The sequence below is a fragment of the Sus scrofa genome, chromosome 6 (genome assembly GCF_054392235.1).
Source record: "Sus scrofa isolate SSC_HxYL_T2T_F1_AM1 chromosome 6, Sscrofa_HxYL_maternal_Yorkshire_Landrace_v2.0, whole genome shotgun sequence".
NCBI classification, from domain to species: domain Eukaryota; kingdom Metazoa; phylum Chordata; class Mammalia; order Artiodactyla; family Suidae; genus Sus; species Sus scrofa.
In genome coordinates, this window is record NC_139388.1 from 33,972,009 (window position 1) to 33,984,781 (window position 12,773).

The 12,773-nt window shown below is 39.4% G+C and overlaps 1 long non-coding RNA gene across 1 annotated transcript in view; it reads right to left on the reverse strand.

Annotated features, from left to right (window-relative positions):
• Positions 1-1,216: 1,216 nt before the first annotated feature.
• LOC110260955 (uncharacterized) overlaps positions 1,217-12,773 on the reverse strand; it is an 83,113-nt gene continuing 71,556 nt past the window's right edge. The window contains exon 3 of the long non-coding RNA XR_014805910.1: positions 1,217-4,100. This is a non-coding gene — a long non-coding RNA (uncharacterized LOC110260955). The remainder of the gene's footprint in view (positions 4,101-12,773) is intronic.

Genomic DNA, 12,773 nt, shown 5'->3' on the forward strand with positions numbered 1-12,773 from the left:
TTTTTGCCTTTTCTAAGGCTGCTCCCTCAGCATACGGAGGTTCCCAGGCTAGGGGTCGAATTGGAGCTGTAGCTGCTGGCCTATGCCAGAGCCACAGCAACGCTGGTTTGGAGCCGTGTCTGCAACCTACACCACAACTCATGGCAATGCTGGATCCTCAACCCACTGAGCGAGGCCAGGGACCGAACCCGCAACCTCACGGTTCCTAGTCAGATTCGTTAACCACTGCGCCATGACGGGAATGTCTACTTTTGTAAATCTTGACTGTGCTCATATATCCACCATGGGGATGGCATGCCCCAGAGAGTGGAGACTTAATCTCATACATGCTAGTGTCCTTGGTCTAAAAATTGCCCAAAATAGGACTTAAAACATGGGTTTCATCAATGGCATCATTTTGCCTGACACATTTATGTCTGTTCTTATTTGTGGCTGTCCGCATTTGTGCAAATGTTGAAATTTATTCACATCTTCTCTTACGTGTGATCTGAAAAGTGTCCTTTCTCTCTACACTGCTATGCTATTATTTTTCAAGAATGCTTGATATCTGTCCTCTAGAATGTAAGTCCCATGAGGGAACTTACATTTCTGGCTTCTGTGATATTCTTAGCACCTATAACAGTACATAGCAGGCCCCTGATAAATTATTTCTTGCATGAATGAATGACTGACTAATTTAATTGTCTGGAAGAGTGCTGTGATGTGGGTATGATTGGGGAGAAGTAAACTAGGTACCACCAACCACTACCTTTAGTATGTTCCAAGATAAAAATAACAAGACCTACATTCTATTCATGCGTTAGCCTTGCTTTCCAAACTGCCTCCCTTTTCTAAGGGAATCTCTAACTCCTTACATCTGAATCTCCTTAATAACCAATATATTATTTCCCGGACACTGGACTTTCTGTCTTGCTTCAACTTCAGGTTCAGTAGGAGAAACAAATTGAGGCTTGCAGGGACCTGGACAGCAAAAATGGGTATTTACTGCTTCTCGTGTTACCCTCATCAGCCATGTGGATTGTTGAGGAGGATAAATGAAGACATTATAGTTCAGGTTTGATCTCAAACCCCATTTGCATTCCCAAACAAAGAACAAGTCTGTGTTTCACTGTGATTGTATAATAGGAAGTAAAGGACTGTGGCTTATGTTACTTGGAGTTGATTTAAATTTTTATGAACCTGATACCTCTGAAAGGCAATAATCAAAATGAAACCATGGTAATTATTTTCATTTGAAAACATCAGAATGGGACCTCATTACATTCTAGTGAGCGGCTCAAGGGGAAGTATGGGAAGGCAAAGCGTAAACTCCATCTTGAAAATAAATTTCTGAAAATATTCAGCAAAGTCATGGAAGGAAGTGCAAAGCCAGAGGTGACAATTTTCAATCAATATTCCAAATTCTTTTAATTAAGGATGTCTTGGGATTGCAGCCTGTGCTGGGACATACATATGTATCTATAATAAACAAGATGTATTTTGCAGAAATGGATTTGGGTTTTGGCATCGACTTGATAGGGAGATCAAAGCACTTGCTGGCATTATAAGGATTTAGATACATTTGTCATAGGCAGCTGTTATGCTAATCTCATTTATGCAGTTGTCAGCTGATAGGCTCTGATGAGCCAGCTGAGTGGGAAAATCATTCTTCCATCCCTATTGTGATAAGTGTTATTTATTACTGTCAAATGGTATTAATGTTTGATTCAAAGATGGGGAGTGGGCACCATCTACATGAAGTTCATCCATTCATGGTCAACTGCAACAAAAGGAATCGCTGAATTCCAGCCAAACGAACTTCATTTCTGGGTGAAAAAAGAATAATGGATTTAATTTGCATATGTTTTAAAAGGGTAATGAAGTAATATGATGTTTATCTTGGTTGAAGAGTGGTAATTTTCACTGGCGGCACTCCAGCTTCGTTGGAGCCATTGTGAGGCGTTTACTGTTGGGTTGGTGTGGAAGGACTTTTCAAAGCAGCAGGTGCATTGGGGGTGGGGGTGGGGGCAAGATGATTTATTCATTAGGCCAAAAATGAGCAATCTGGACATCTATTTTTTCCTTCATCTTCCTCAGAAACGTATTTATAGCTAAACCCCCTCGCTTCCCCTCTGATGGTGATATCCCCTGATTTTCACATTCCTTTTGTGGCCTTTGACAATTTAATTATGTGAAATCTCTAACCCGTCACTCACATCATTTCTGTTCCCCTTTTGTTATGATCAGATTTGCTGTTTCCACTCCATCTAAACTGCTATCTGCACAGGCCTGGTGTTTTGGAATGGAGCGCTGGTTGCTAGTTAGGGTAAAGCTAGGAGACAGTCGGGAATGGCGACCAACGGCTGAGAGTTTGTTCTTAAGCATTTTGTTAAATTAACTGCTCAGCTGAGCTCTGAGTTGTTAAAAACGATTCCCCTCTGTTTGGAGATTTGCAGAGAGCTGTCCCCCTTCCAATACAGCTGCATTGGTTAATGCCGCTTCGGATTATTTTTCTTGTGTTAAAAATACAGATAACCTAATTATAGCACCTCCCCAGTTCCCAAACGCCTCACTTAATGGCTCATTAGTGCAGTGAGAACACTTTCCAGCGCTTGCTAAATAATATTCTGTTTCTGAGGACTTCGTCTTCTTTTTTCGTATTTGCTCTGAAAAAAAAAAATTGACTCAACATATTTCAGAGCCTTTGAGATTTTGCTGATTGGCTACTTTTCTGCAACAAGCTGGTCACTTTTCAGGATCCAGCCTTTCTCCTCTTTGAGGAGTTGGGAAAAACGGGGCCAGATGCTTTTGTTCAGTGGGAGAGGGTCGGAAGTGTTTCTATAAATCCTTGAACTCAAAGAAAACAGTCTTCCTTCTCACCCAGAAATTAATGTAGCTTTATGGGAATTTAAAATCTTCCATTGTGTGACTCAATCCACCATGTTTCTGAAGAAGCCAACATAATGCCCCGGCACCAAGGCCCTCAAGGAATATTCACTGAATGAATGGACCCTAGGAAGCTTATAGTCTAGCTCAAGGATTGGCCAACTTTTTCTGTATGACATCGGATAGTAAATATCTTAGGCTTTGTGAATCATATGGTCTTTATCACAATTACTCAACGACTGTTGTAGGATGAAAGTAATCTCCGATCATATGTAAGTGAATGGGCATGGTTATGCCCCGAAAAGTCTCTGTTTATGAATACGGAAATTTGAATTTTATATAATTTTCACATGTCATGAATTATTTTGATTTTTTCCCTCCAGCTAATCAAAAATGTGAAATATTGTTCTTAGCTCATGGTCATACAAAAACAGATGGTGGACTGGATTTGATCCATGGGCCACAGCTTGCTGACCCTGGTCTGGTCAGTCTATAGCAGCGCCAAAGCGCTCATTTCTCTGGCCTTATCTTGTATTTCTCTCTCCCTCATTCACTGCCCTCCAATCACTTTGACCTTTTTTCTGTTCTGCAGACTCCCCAAGCTTGTTCTTGCTTCTGTGCCATTTCTTTTTCTGTCTTTCTGCCTGGAACACCCTTTGCCCTTGGATGTTCTCACACCTGATTTCCTTCTCCGTAATATTTCAGCTCAAATATCAAGTCTTCACACAGGCCTTCTCCAATACCCTCATGTCCAGGTGGGCATCCCTCCCCCAGCCGTTGTCTTTTATTTCACTGCATTTTGCATCCTTATACCATCTGAAAGGATTTTATGTGTTTATAAATAAACATATCACTCTTAGAGAATGGAAATTCCTTTAGATAAGGAGCATTTTCTTCATCTTTTAGGATGTGGTTCTTTAGTACCTAGAACAGTGTCCGGCATATGGTAGATGGTCAGTCATGGTTTGTGGACCAAGTGGGGTTGGTGATACAAGTGTACAGGCTGCAGAAGAACATCAAACAGAAGACACGTGCTCTCTTTCTGGTATTTTTCATATTCCTCCCCACAAAATCTCAACAATCAAATAAGGGGGGATATATGCATAGATCACTGTGATATAAAGATACCAAGTCCTGAGGGCCACAGCGGATTCAGTGCAGAGAGAGATCACCTCCAGGTGGATCCAAAGCCGATGGCTCCATGTAGGAGGCAATCTTTGCACTGAGCCTTGAATCTGCAGAAAGGGGTGGGAAAGATCCGTCAGAGGGAGGGTTTCCAGATACAGAGGAAATACTCAGAGGACACTGATTCCTAGGGATTATTTATGCTGATTACATTCAAGTAAGGACTCCATCCTGCTGCAGCAGAGAGATCTGGATGAAAGTCTTTGAAGTCTAATGTTCTTCCGGAACCTCTCACAGAGGAGCTTGTTACTAAGTTGAGTCTCTTCATTAAAGATCTACAACCAACTAGCTGGTTATCTCTGTTAACATTTGGGATAGCTACAGTTGATTGACAGAAAGGTGAAGGGGAGATGGAGTTAAAAAAAAATATCTACAACCATTGCAACAAAAAGACCTTGAGACCTTCTCTTAGCAAGTGGAGTCAATGGATCATGTGAGCAAGGAACAGGTATGACCAATTTTATTCTGCCTGTAATACGTACTGTCTTGAATATCATCTGGCTTTTGCCAGCTACCCTAGCCTCTTCTCCACTGTGCCTATGGGCAGCTTTCATTCCACTTTCCCCAAGGTGCCATACTGTTTGGTACCTTTGCATGGGCCGATCCCTTTCCTTCCCTTATTCCTTCAATGTTTGTGGGGCTAAGGAAGGTAACCTCATGTGTGAGGCAGACTGGGTGGGGTTGGGGACAAACTAGAAGATGCTCACTCTCTCCAAAGATAAAGCTGCTGCCGAATATCAGCCAATTTTTTGTCACACAGGAATATGGACTCTGGGCTGACAAATCTTTTTTTTTTTTTTGAGAAATGGGAAATCTGAATTCTTAAATATTAGCAACTAGTTGAAAATTTTACAATATAGCTGCCCGTGAGGTGTGTGCCTCACTGGTTTGCTTCTTCTAGTCTGAGCGAACGCCTCCTTTTCCTTTGTAATTTTGCTCAAGGGTCACCTCTTTGTGCTTTCATAGTTTGTACTGGCAACAACCAGAGTACTTATCATGTGGACTATAATACTGATTGGACTCCTCAGAGAACCCAACTAGATAATGAGCTCCTAGGAGACGAGGATTAGAAAGCAGCAAGCTTGGTCCACGTTCTTTTGGCTTCTTGTTAGCATTCTGCCATCAGCTATGTTATATCAAACTCACAGTGTCATCCGATATAGATATACGATGTGGTCAAGGAAACATTACAGAATCCCTTTATATGTTCCATGAAAGCATCACTTGAGTTTTAGTTCCAGAAAAGCTTGATGTTTTGAAAGCAACTGGGGTGTGTGTGTGTGTGTGTGTGTGTGTGTGTGTGTACGCTCTTTGCTGTGGCCTACAGGGAGCTCTGCCTCATTTACAATCCACCTCTCTCAATGGAATGTTCACCTGACATATGTTTTCTTTTATCCTAATTTATTCTTTGTTTTATACACTTATATTTCAGGGTTTTTTTTTTTAAGGCAACTCAAAGCCTTTTAAAAAAGTCTCTTGAAGTGTAGTTGATTTACAATGTTGTGATAATTTCTGATGTATAAAACTGATTCAGTTACATATACACACACACATCCATTTTCTTTCCAATTCTTTTCCCACATAGGTTACCACAGAATATTGGGTAGGGTTCTCTGTGCTGTTGTACAGCAGGTCCCTATTAACCAACCATTTCCATATACTACAGTGTGCCTATGCCAATCCCAAATTCCCAGTCCATCACTCCCCCACTCCCATTTATCTCCTTTGGTAACTATAAATTTCTCAAAGTCTGTGAGTCTGTTTCTGTTCTGCGAGTAAGTTCTTTTGTATCTTTTTTTTTTTTTAGATTTCACATATATGCGACATCATATGATGTTTGTCTTTCACTGACTAATTTCATGTAGTACGATACTCTCTAGTTCCATTCATGTTGCTGCAAATGGCATTATTTCATTATTTTTATGGCTGAGAAATAGTCCATTGTGTATATGTACCACATCTTCTTTATCCATTCATTTGCCAATGGACATTTAGGTTGCTTCCATGTCTTGGCTATTGTGAATAGTGCTTCTATGAAAGTTAGGGTGCATATATTTTTGGAGTTATAGTTTCCTCCTGATAGATGCCCAGGAGTGGGATTGCTGGATCATATAGTAGTTCTATTTTTAGTTTTTTGAGGAAACTCCATACTGTCAAAAACTTTTTTCTTAACGTGAAACAGGATATGAGTAAAAACAAATCACACTTAATTTTGTATTTCTCCAGGTTATCCTCTGAGTTACTTACAGAAAATGGGGGAAGGTGAGTATGCAGTGCCTTTTACCTTTTTTATGAGTTCACAGGGACCTGCCAATAACGTTCTATGTATAAATATTTGATGAATATACACTGAATGATGAATAGACAATGAGATATTTGATCATGTCAATCACTTTTCTTTAGATAATCTGTTTAAAGTGCCAAATAAATTAAGGTGGCAAACCACAGTTTTCATTACTGAGAATGAAGATGGGTATTTGAGATCTTAGCTTCTTTGCCATATTCATAATTTCACTGCTAGAACTCCATACCAGAGCAGCTAATGAGAATAAGTTTAAGAAGACTGAAATTGAATCACATTATAACTGACACTTCGAGGATTAATTTTACAACTTGTGATTTTAATTTTGGTGAAAATGTATTTAAAATTATCTCTTGTCACCATCTCTTATTAAACATAATGAAACTTGATGATATTCCAATAACATTAAACTGTTTTGGTAGTCACTGAGGTTAGTCTGAAAAGACTATTCAAGCTAAGAAAATAGTGGGTCGGTTTTGAAAGAAAGTATTTGGGGAGACTTGAGTTGCCTGCTCTTTCATTCAGCTCACACACTACACTTTTGCTCACACTAGTGGGTAATTTAGAAGTTATTCTGTAAGTTAGGAGAACTGGTGTGCCATTAATGGGGGGAAATCAAGGACATTAGCAAAGAAGGAAACAAGAAGAGAGGAGAGATCATGTCACTGTAATTTGGTTTCTATGTTCTGGGCTGATTTTTATCATTAGCAGGCCAAGAGATACTGGATCCCCAAAACCTGGAAAATAAAATTACTATGCAATGAGGTCACTGCATTTCTCTTTTTATTCTTTTTTTGGTCACTTTGTCTTTTCTAGGGCCGCTCCCGTGGCACATGGAGGTTCCCAGCCTAGGGGTCTAATTGGAGCTATAGCTGCCGGCCTACATCACAGCCACCTACACCACAGCTGTGTCTGCCACCTACACCACAGCTCATGGCAATGCTGGATCCTTAACCCACTGAGCAAGGCCAGGGATCAAACCTGCAACCTCATGGTTCCTAGTCAGATTCATTAACCACTGAGCTATGGCGGGAGCTCCGCTTTTCTCTTTTTAGATCATCCTTCTTCCCTCCTTCACTTCCTTCTTTCCTTTTCTTCCTTTTTTTCTTTCTAACTCAGGTCTCACATCCATGGTGTGATCTTCATCTTGAATCAACTTTTTCCTTTGGCCAGAACCAGGAAAAAATTTATTTTGGGATAGAATGAGAGTACACAGTAAAGGTGGAATGATGGCTAGTTTCTCATTTTTCCTAATGGTGGAGTTACAGTTGGCCTGAAAGCTTGCTACATTCCCAACATTTGCTAATTTAGGGACTTGATAGGCTCACTTCATAGATCTTCCTTTATTATTTTTTTTTTTCAAAAAACTGGCAGATTTTTCGTAGCATTCTTTTGACTCTATCATCATTCCATTCTCTGTCCTTAACCTCATTCCCAAGTGTGAATTATGGTAATACAACAAACATGTCTTGAATATCTACTATATATCCGGTGCCTGCTGGGCATGGGAAATTCTGACCAGCATAAGAATCAATATTTGCCATTTGGAGCTCATTGTTTAGTGGGAAAAACAGACAAGTCAACCACTAATTCTAGGATAATCAGAGACGTGTTATAAAAGCCTATGACCTAAATGCCAGAAGAAAGAAGGATTGGAAGGCTTTTCAGAGGTGACATCAAAAAGGGCCTGGAAGGATCTGCAAGGTTCTAGCTGGAGAAAAAGAGACTTCTGATAGAAGAAAAGCCTGTACAAGACCACAGAGACACCCCCCACAGGCAAAGCTAGATATCATGGAAGTAGAGGGAACCAGTGTGGGTGAGTAGAGGAGTCCTGGAAAGTGGAGCCAGGGCTCAGGCTATAGGAAACCTTTGCTATGCTAGGGATCTTCGATTGTATCCTTTGAGTTACGGAGAGCCATGGACATTGTAAATAAGATAAGAGGCATCACCTGTGGTTAAAGAGGATCATAATGGAACAAGAAAAGGTTTAAGGGAAGACTAGTTCAGAAACTATTCACACAATCTAGGTGGGAGATGCTATGGGTCTAAGTAGATAATGGAAGGTATATACATACATATATATATATATATATATATATATATTTTTTTTTTTTTTAGGACAGCACCTACGGCTGTGGCATGAGGAGGTTCCCAGCCGAAGGGGTCAAACTGGAGCTGTAGCTTCCAGCCTATACCACAGCCACAGCTACGCGGGTTCTGAGCTGCATCTGCGACCTACATCACAGTTCACCTCAACGCCGCATCCTTAACCCACTGAGCGAGGCCGGGGATCAAACCTGCGTCCTCGTGGATCCTATTTGAATTTGTTAACCGCTGAATCACCAAGGGAACGTCAGAAGATACGTATTTGAGAGAGGTTTAGGAGGTGGCATAGACACTGGGGACTGATTGGACAAGAAGGGCAAGGTACATAGTTGACTTGAGTGTGACCCTGAAGCCACCTGTTGCCTGATGTGTTCATTTCAAGATGAAATGGACCCGGACGCGGTCTCACAACTCATGTGCCCAGATGTCTCGTGGAAATGAGGTCATGCAGGGAGTGTTCCATGCTCCCCTCATTTATTCTCCTACATTCACTTACTCATTCTTCTAGTCAGCTAACAGATACCAATTGAGAAATAATGTCTAGATGCCAGGTATTCTGCCAGTCATAAGAAATATGCTAAAAATTCAAAAAAATCAATAGCAAAATACTTACAAGCTTTAAATAGTTCAGCTGCACTTCTGTCACTTTCTCCCTGAACCTACTGAGGTAGAAGCTAGAGGTGGATGTCATCTGTCCCCAGCCCTGCTCTAAGAACCCCTTAAAGTATGCAGAGGAAGTATTAAAAATGTAGGTCATGCTTTAAAAAAGTAAATATACAGTTGCCATAAGATCCAACAATCCCGCTCTTGGGCCTATATCTAAAGCAAACTCTAATTTGAAAAGATACATGCACTCCAACATTCAAAGCAGTACTATTTGCAATAGCCAAGACATGGAAGCAACCTCAATGTCCACCCACAGATGACTGGACAAAGAAGATGTGGTGTATAGGCACAGTGCAGTACCACTCGGCCATTAAAAATAGTGAAATAATGCCATTTGTAGCAACATGGGTAGACCCAGAGATTATCATACTAAGTGAAGTACGTCAGACAAAGACAAACATCATATGATATCACTTACACGTGGAATCTAAAAAAGACTACAAATGAACTTATTTACAAAACAGCCACAGACTCACAGACGTAGAAAACAAAGTTATGGTTCCCTAAGGGGAAAGGGGGGGAGGGATAAATTAGGAGCTTAAATTAGGTTAACAGATACACCCTACTATGTATACAATAGATAAACAACAAGGACTTACTGTATAGCACAGGGAAGTAGATTCAGTATTTGTAGTAACGTATAATGGAAAAGAATCTCAAAAAGAATATATATGTGTGTGTGCATGAGTGCACGTGTGTGTGTAACTGAATCACTTTGCTATACACCAGAAACAACATTGTAAACCAACTATACTTTAAAAAAAAAAAAAAAAGGAAATGCAGGTCCCAAAAGGGGCAAGATGATTGGCATGGGTGAGATGAATGCTATCCTAGAAAGAAAATAAATTTTTGGATTTTTTTTTTTTTTTTTTTTTTTTTTTTTTTGTCTTTTCTAGGGCCGCCCTCCTGCATATGGAGGTTGCCAGGCTAGGGGTCCAATCGGAGCTACAGCGGCTGGCCTACACCACAGCAATGTGGGATCCGAACCACGTCTGTGACCTACACCAGAGCTCACAGCAACGCCAGATCCTTAACCCACTGAGCGAGGCCAGAGATCGGGAACCACAACCTCATGGTTCCTAGTTGGATTCGTTAACCACTGAGCTACTATGGGAACTCCCAAATTTTTGGAACTTTCCGAGGTGCCCCTTTTGGCTTCATAAATCTTCCATTCACACATGGGAATTTATATTCCCTTTCTTTTATTTCATCCACCTTCTCATGAGAATTTTGATTTAAATACTTTCTGTAATTTTGGTCCCAGTTATGTGCATCTCTTCTGCCTACACATTTTTCTTAGTACTCTTTCATTTCAGATATCTAGGGTTCTTTAATAAAAATCGTCTGTCTTTTCTTGAAATTGAAAAACGTATTATCTATCAAAACACATCTGCATCATTTTCCGTCTGGTTTTCTTTTCCCTCAGCTTTATTAAGATATAATTGATATATGACACCATATGAGCTTCAGGTGTACAGGGAGATGATTTGATACACAGATATATTGCAAAATATTTCTAATAGTTAACGCATCCTTGACTTCACACAGATACCATTTTGTTGCTATTGTTGTTATGTTGAGTTCACCCTGGTTTTCTTCCAAATATGCCATATACAAGCTTATTCCTTTCTCTGGATAATTTTCTTCCTTCCTCTCTTTTTTATGGTCCATATATTCCTTTCACAGTACCTAATTTGTCTTTGATTTCCTTTTTATTCCTTAAAATTAGTATATTTCTTTCTAAAAGTCAAATATATATACACACATGTGTATATGTATGTATATGTATGTGTATATATATGTGTATATATGTATATATATGTATGTGTATATGTATGTATATGTATGTGTATATGTATGTATATGTGTATACATTACCTTTTTAACATGAAAATTTCACACCAATGTAAAAATAGCCAATTCCATGTATCGGTCATATCATATTAATAATAATCAGTTCATGGCCAATCATACTGCAAAAGACTTCTTTCTTCTCTCCATATTCCTCTTTTTCCTTCTTTCTCACTGCTTTCTGCACTTGAAGAAAGATGAGTCTGCTGGCATCTGCCCATTTTACCATTTATTGATGCTGGACAGCATTGACTTCTTCAGATTTTCAGCTTTGTCACTTCAGTCTCAATAACTGTACCAAGGAGCGTCTGTGCCGCTCCATCCTCGATTGCTTAAACTCGACTCTTTTTCTACATTCTATAATTACGGGATGTTTCCATTTGAACAATGATGTGCTAAATTTATGAGCATTTCCATAAATGAGTTGACTTTAAGACGCCCCCAACTCTACATTATGATTCTAATCAAACATTAATGAATGGGTACAGAAATGAGCTTCTTTGCAAATTGCCAGATTAGATTCGTCCTTGTTTAACTAAAAGCTTTAACTACAAGAAGGGCTTAAAATTCTGAAGATGATAAAGCCTCCTCCATGCCTGACCATGTCTTGGTCAAATTGTGCTTTTGAAAGAGTTTAAGAAATTCTCACTATTTATTGACAGATTAGGTTTCAACAATGGAATAAAGCTTAAATGATTACATAAATCAGTCATGTAAAATAACATTGTTATTAACATCATGTAAAATAATATTGTCACTAACAGTGTTTTAAACTTACTTTCTCCAGTTACAGAAATATACTGACTTGAAAATAAAAATGGTGAGCTGTGATTGATGTATTTTTTATGTGTCTACTCAGGTCCTGCCTTCTTAATTGCGCTCAGTCAATTTCAGTGTGGTTCCTACGACATTTCCATCCTACAGCTGTCAAGCCAAAGAAAGAATTAATATCAATAATCCGGCGATCGGATTTAATCTGTAAGATTCGTCATCATTTAAGCTACAAAGACATAGCCTGAAAAGAAAACCCTCATCAATTTTATTTTCTCACGCGATAGTGGAAGGTGAGTATTCATATATATGTGAAAATCGCACATTCGCATGTATTTTATTGCATGCTTTGTGTTTCTGAAAACAATGTAAACCACTGTGTTAAAAGAAACTCTCTTCTCCCAAATGGCAGATAGTCTACTCTTATTTCATTTCTCACATATCTAGAAGCAGCCTTAGCAGCTACTGATTTTTGTCCTTAGAGGTTTTTGGTTTTGTACTTTTGTTTTAACAAGCATTGATTGATATGCCATTTTCTCAATTACTAAGGCATTGCTAACTTTACTGTATAGCTTGAGAAATAAAAACAGAAAGGGGGAAAGCTGGAACATAGAGATAATAACACACCACAACAATAAAATCTCTATGTCCCATCCTTGTAAATTATTTTTCCTTCTGCTGATTCAGTCATAGCCTGTGTCATTACCATAGTTTAACAGACTGGGAGGCAAGAGAACAGAGAGCTTCAGCACATTCTTGCTGTGACACAGCCACTGCTGCAAAGCCCTGTTGTATCACTTATTTTCTGGTAAGTCACATGGACCAGTAGAGTCAAACTCTTAGGCAGAACATCTGGTTGACTAATGTTTGCCAAAAGATGCTCTTCAAAACATTAATCTGTCAAGATGCCTTTGGAACAAATGGGGCTATTGGTCAAATATGTTTTGGAAAATTGTGTACAGTCTCATTTTGGAGGGCTTCAGTGCAAGTCAGCCTATTACAGGTTTTGAGAAATCCTGGAGTTAGA